The following is a 6,000-nucleotide window of genomic DNA, read 5'->3' as shown; positions in this document are numbered from 1 at the left end:
CCGCCCTGCAGTTCTTTCCCGTCCGAAGCCTCATCTCGAAGCTGTTGCCCAATTAGTAACTATCTGGCACATGCAGCAAGGTCGGCTTTTGCGATTCCTTAATTTTTATTATTAAGGAATCGCAATTAAGGAATTGCAAAAGCCTTTGCATGTAGGAATCGCTGTAAAAATAGCAATTGCTACACATTCCTTAATTGCGCCTCGCAAATTGCGAGTCGCAATTAAGGAATGCCGTCCCATTCATTCCTATGGGCCTCCAAGACTTAGTTATGTTTTTTTTTAGCAGTTCTGTCTATTTATCCAAGTTATTTGCTGCCATTTTATCAGTTTATTCCATATTTATTTGGCTTTTGTGACTAAATGAAGTTGTGAATTGTGTATTTTCACATTTATTTAACCAATAGATGTGCAGTCAATTTGTGGTGCTTGTTGGATTTTAGCACTTTAAACAACAAAATAAAGCACCAGCATAAACATATTAGCATTAAACCATAAATATATGTAGAAATAGGGTTCTATTTAGGAAATCCTACTCCGTTTTTTTGTATTACTGAGGCTGTTAGTCTGCTCAGCTGTTGACCTAGAACTCATGAATGACAGCAAAGAGAGTTGTTCAAAAGAACCCCAATTTACAATTTTTGTGTGCTTTAAAAAGAAATATAGGCAACAAATACACTGTTTTCTGCAAGTATATATCTGGAAAAATCAATAAAAAACAGTGAACCTTATAAATAATGCCAGACAGGATATCCCCCATGGATTAACCATCAGCCAGATTCTAACCCGGGCCCTAAATATTGAATATTATGGCATTCCTATTGAGAAAGAGTCTGGGTGTTCCCTGGCGCACGTAGAGTTAATAGAAGGTTGGAAACATCTCATTAAATATTTCATTTTGGCACATTGCTGATAGATCATGAAGTTAGTTATCAGTATGTGAGTGCCCTTCTTTGCAACAGAAGTCCAAATAACCTGTCATTTAATTTGTATTATTTTTGTGGAGAAGTGTGGCTCAATGGTTAGAGCAGCAGACCCTGATGCAGTGGTCTGGCCCAGGACCAGGGTTCAATTCCCCGCCTTGGCGGGTCTTGGGCTCAAAAATTCCACAGACCTGATCATTCTCGCCTCGGTGCCCATTCCAATCATGGAGTCTCACTCTGCAGCTCTGGGCAATAGCTTGCTTAATCTCCACAACGGCCCCAACAGTGCTGGGATACCTGGCCTCCACCTTGGGGGTGCCCAGGAGTGGACATTTCACAGGGAAAACCCAGGAAGGGTTCCACAGCGGTATGCGTACAAGTGCCTGAGATACCCCTTCGGGGGTCAATTCGGTGATCTATACAAATACTACTACATTTACATTTATTGACCATTGGCGCTTTAGACTCATGCTTCCTGTGTATTATTATGTTGCCTGCTTTGTCGAACAGCCAATGAGATTACTATGAATCAACATATGTTGAAGCTATTCAAAATGTGATTATTAATAATAATCATTGCTTAGCCTTGTAGTAGGTGAGGGCTTGAACACATCTCCATTTTACTAATAGATCTCCGGATAAATGACTGATAATGCTTTGCCAAGAGTTCTATTCATGACCTTCAGTTGATACATATTGTGCGGAATGCTTTATCTCACCAAGTTATCTTATCCGCTAATAAAGTAAACAAGTATCGGCATAGCCAATAGGCCTAGCTTTTGGGACCATATAAGTATTTAGTTATGCAGCACAATATCCTTGGTGCAGCAACATCAACTGTTGCATGGCTAAACACTTAAACACTTATAAGGTCCCAAAAGCGAGACCTATTGGCTATGCCAATGCTTGTTTTTTATCTACCAGTATGTCATCGAGTGATGGCGTTTTGGTCTGCGACCTTATTCATTACTGAAGTAATGGCTCCTACTAGGTAACGCTAATTCATAGATCAAAGTTTATACAAATAACTATAGGATTGAACATATCTGAAAGCCATTTAAATACAATATAGGCCATTTTGAACATCCATTTGACTAATGCTAACTCATTTCAAAGGTTTAGGCCGGTCCTGATAATTTAATTCTTCCTTCCATTAGTTAAGGCCCAGTTTTGCTCATTTGTTTGTACATCATGAAGCCATGCTGTCTGGCTGTTAGAGCCGCCACCCACTACTTCTATAGCATAACCTACTTTAGGATTTTTAAGAGTGACTGCTGTTTAACTTCATTTTGTCAATTAAAGGCACTGTTTGTTTTAATTTTCTTAGAAAAAAGATGGTCGATTTGACCACTTGCCTAAATTAGATTGAAAGTTGAGGCTTGGAATTCGTACAATGCCCAAATATTTTGCTAATTCGGAGGAATGTGGGTGTTACAATCAATTCTGTTGTCTAATCTTAACAGCTGAAACTTTAAGTTCATGGCGTTCAATCTTTGTTCATATTTATTTACCTAGAGGCGACCAGCTCTACTTTTATTACATGTACTTATTTTGTTTTAGTGCAAAAACAGCATCTTTACATAAATGGAACTGCAGGGTTCTATCCCTTATGATTAACAGCGGCTTGTTGAAGATGTTCAATAGAAGTGGTTAAGTGGAGAGCCTTGGGGTACCCTGCATTCCTCCTAATTCCGAATGTTTTGAAAAGGCAAAGTCTGACCTTATGGGTGCAACTAGTTAGAAAGTTAAAATAAACTTCTGCCAGTTTCCAACCTGAGCATCTGATTAGCAGCCTGACCATGACTGCAGAACTTGTAGCAGAATTAGAATTGCAGTGTGGCTCTGCTCAGTCGATGGAGCTTTGAGGGTGGTTTGCCTGAAACATACATTTCTCTCCTACTAAGAAGATGCTGTGTTGCTTTATGGACAGCAAAAGGTTAACTGAACTCTTCCATGCTCCAGCTCATAAATGCTGACAACTAGACCTGTGAGCAGCAGATCACTACAGGGGAGTCCTGGCACATGTGGCGTTGTTGCCCCCCAGGAGCATAAGCGTAGTGGGCTGGCCTGGCATATGCCAGTCCAGCGTAAGGGTTTGCACGATGACCCCGGGGCTCTGTGCGTGGTTCCGTACGGGACTGGACAAGGAAGTAACAAATGCATGTGTCGTTGCTGTTGCGTTGGTGCAACCCTGACAACAATCAGCAATGTGTCACCCTGTGACCTAAGTCTAATGACATGAGCCACATGGACGTAAGTGGAATTCATTGATCCTACATTCATCCATACAACCACACTTGAAAAACCATAGAGACGACACATCTGTGTGATTCGGAATGTTTAATGCACATTCAGTGGAGTGTAGCCTCTGGAGCAGTACAGGGCCATGCAAAGCCCACTTTCAAAGGTTGGCCCATGGAGGGCCAGCCAGAGTCCTTCAGTGAATGAGAAGTCCAATGGGAGAGGAAGAGTTCAGTCCACAGTCTGATAGCTGTGTCATTGGCGAGCAAACAGAATATGGCAGTCCATGTCGAGGTCCATGGTGAGTGTCGCAGAGTATTACGAGGGACAATGGAAGGTGATGATGCAGAGGGCAGAACCAAGCTGAAACAGTTCATATTGCGGAGGTGAATGCTAGAGTTTTCTCCATACCAGAAAGGAGGTTTAATCCACAACTTCATCCTCTGCTATTTCATGTGCATCAGGTGTGGGTGGTGCTGGCCTTACTCCAGAACTGTGTGGCAGTGCCACCTCAGGGGCCGGAGGGGGAATGTCTGCCACACTGTGTGGCACTGACACTTCAGGGGGCAGAGATGTGGATGTAGTGGTAGCAGCAGCATGCATTGGCGCCAGGCCTTGTGGCAGCAATACCATGGGGATTGTTTTGAGGTCATTGTGGAACCCAGATACCTCTCTCTGGAGTAAAGCCGTGGCAGCAGCTATCTCCACATTGGCCCGCTCTATGTTATCCATGAGTCTGCGCATGAGTCCCAACTCCCGTGCAAGCTTGATGGAGCCACCCTGACTAGACAGTCGTTCTTGTCTGGACTCTGGCGATGTCAGCCATGGTTATTTGGAGGGTATGGAGCGGACTGTCGGAGTCCGTTAGTGACTGTGAGTGGTCCCTGATGGAACTTAGACACCCACATATAGCATCTAGTTTGTCTGCCATGCAGTCGAAGCCCACCCACACCTGTTCAGCCAGCTTCTCCTGGCATCCCAACACACGGTGTTGGAAGGCCATGTGTTCTTAGTTGGGGTCATGGGAGGCAGCCGTGGTGGTGGGTGCTGCCTGCTGTGTGGTCTGCGCAGGAAGTGGGTTCTCCTTGTTGCAGCTGGGCTGCCCTGCTCCTGGAGGCGTGCTTCTGAGACTGTCAATGAATTCTCAGAGGGCGTCGGAGTCAAAGGTGTTGTGGTCCTCTTTGTCATCAGAGAAAAGAGGTTGGGACTGTTCTGCTGGAGGTGGTGATTATCCCTCTGCAATATGAAGGGGAGATGCAGTTTAATAATGTGTCCACATGTGTGTTGTCGCATTGTACATGTTTACATACAGACTGCATGACTGTGTACATCATGACTGTTTCAGAGGGGCTGCCCATTTGCTGCGGGACAGTGGACATTTCGACACCATCACAACTGTGTGTTTGTACCAATACATTATCAACTCACATTTCACTGCAATGCCACTTGTGATTGGCCAGTGTCTACACCCAGTCGGCACCACTCGTGTCCTCTGTTCTGTTGTGGACGTGTTGCAGTTTCTGCCACTTCATTGTCAATATTGATGTGCTCTGCATGTGATGTGTGTTTGCCGCGTTTTTGGGTTGTCGCCCCTGCAGCTCTGCTTTGACTGCCCCTTATCCCTTACATGCGGTATGCCTCAGAGTACTGTGCTTATACAGTGCTGACATGTAGCATGCTTGGGTACATTGTTCTCTTGGTGGGAGTTGGGGTCTGGGGCATGGTTTGTCCACCAGTGTGCTCAGCTCAATTGTGCATGTGTGCCATTGTGCCCGTCTCCCCCGTCCTCCAGTCCCTGGTCATCACTCACCCTGGTGCTGTTGTGTTCGAACCTGTTGAGCGGTGTTCAGGCCCCCGACTCCTGCCACTGTCTCCTCACTGATGACTGCGAACACCATTTCCTCCATGTCGTTCAGCTCCTCCTCTGGGACAGGACTGCACCTCCAGTCTGCACTGCTGCCTTGCAGTTGTTTGCCAATAACTGCTTGGTTTTTCGCTTGACATCATTCCAGCGCCTCTTGACCTCATCCATTGTCCTCTTCAGCACTCCGACTGCATTCACCTTGTCTGCGATGGCCTGCCATAGTTCATTTTTTGTTGGCAATGACACAGTGGAGGTGACGAACAGTTGTTGATGGTGTTCAACCACCTCCGTTATCAGGATCCTGTTTTCCTGCGGATTTAAGCGCTTCTTCCCCTTGGCCTTCCCGGACCCTGAGGTCCCAGGCAGGACCTCCTGGGGGGCATGTGAGGTTCTGGTTCTCCTCCGTTCTTGCTCCGGCAACATCCATGGTTCTTTGCTGTTGTTTGGCATTTGTTTGTCTGTTTTTTCTACTTTTAAGTTGATTGTTCCCGCCTGAAGTGTGAATTGCAGGCCTGTGGCTGGTTTTCGCAGATTTTTGTATAGCGATTGGCCTCATTGCAGCTTTTTTTGCGTTTGCGTTTCGCATTTTTGTGGCATGGTGTTGATTTTAAAGCGGCCATTTGATGTGTTAACTGGTGACTATCGCATGGTACCGCAGTGTTGTGAATACCTGGTTAACATAGCATAAATTTCCCAAGATGGACTGCGATGTTGAGGGTTGCATAAAGTAATTTTTGCGATGGTTAGCACACGTTCTTGAGAATATACCCCTACGAATGCAAAACTAGGGAAACATCCCCCTACGCATCATGCAAAAATGCAAATCAAGTGTGGGACATTGTCGGTCTCCATATTCAAAAAGCTTTAAGAGCAGGTTTTGTGAATTTGTGCAATTCGGAGTTTTACACTCTTTCAGAGGTCATAATTAGGAGTGGGCATAACTGGCGTAATTCTCTCTACCGTAATTACTCGTAA

Source organism: Lissotriton vulgaris, chromosome 12 (genome assembly GCF_964263255.1).
Source record: "Lissotriton vulgaris chromosome 12, aLisVul1.2, whole genome shotgun sequence".
In the NCBI taxonomy this organism is placed as follows: Eukaryota; Metazoa; Chordata; class Amphibia; order Caudata; family Salamandridae; genus Lissotriton; species Lissotriton vulgaris.
This window is presented reverse-complemented; position numbering follows the sequence as displayed.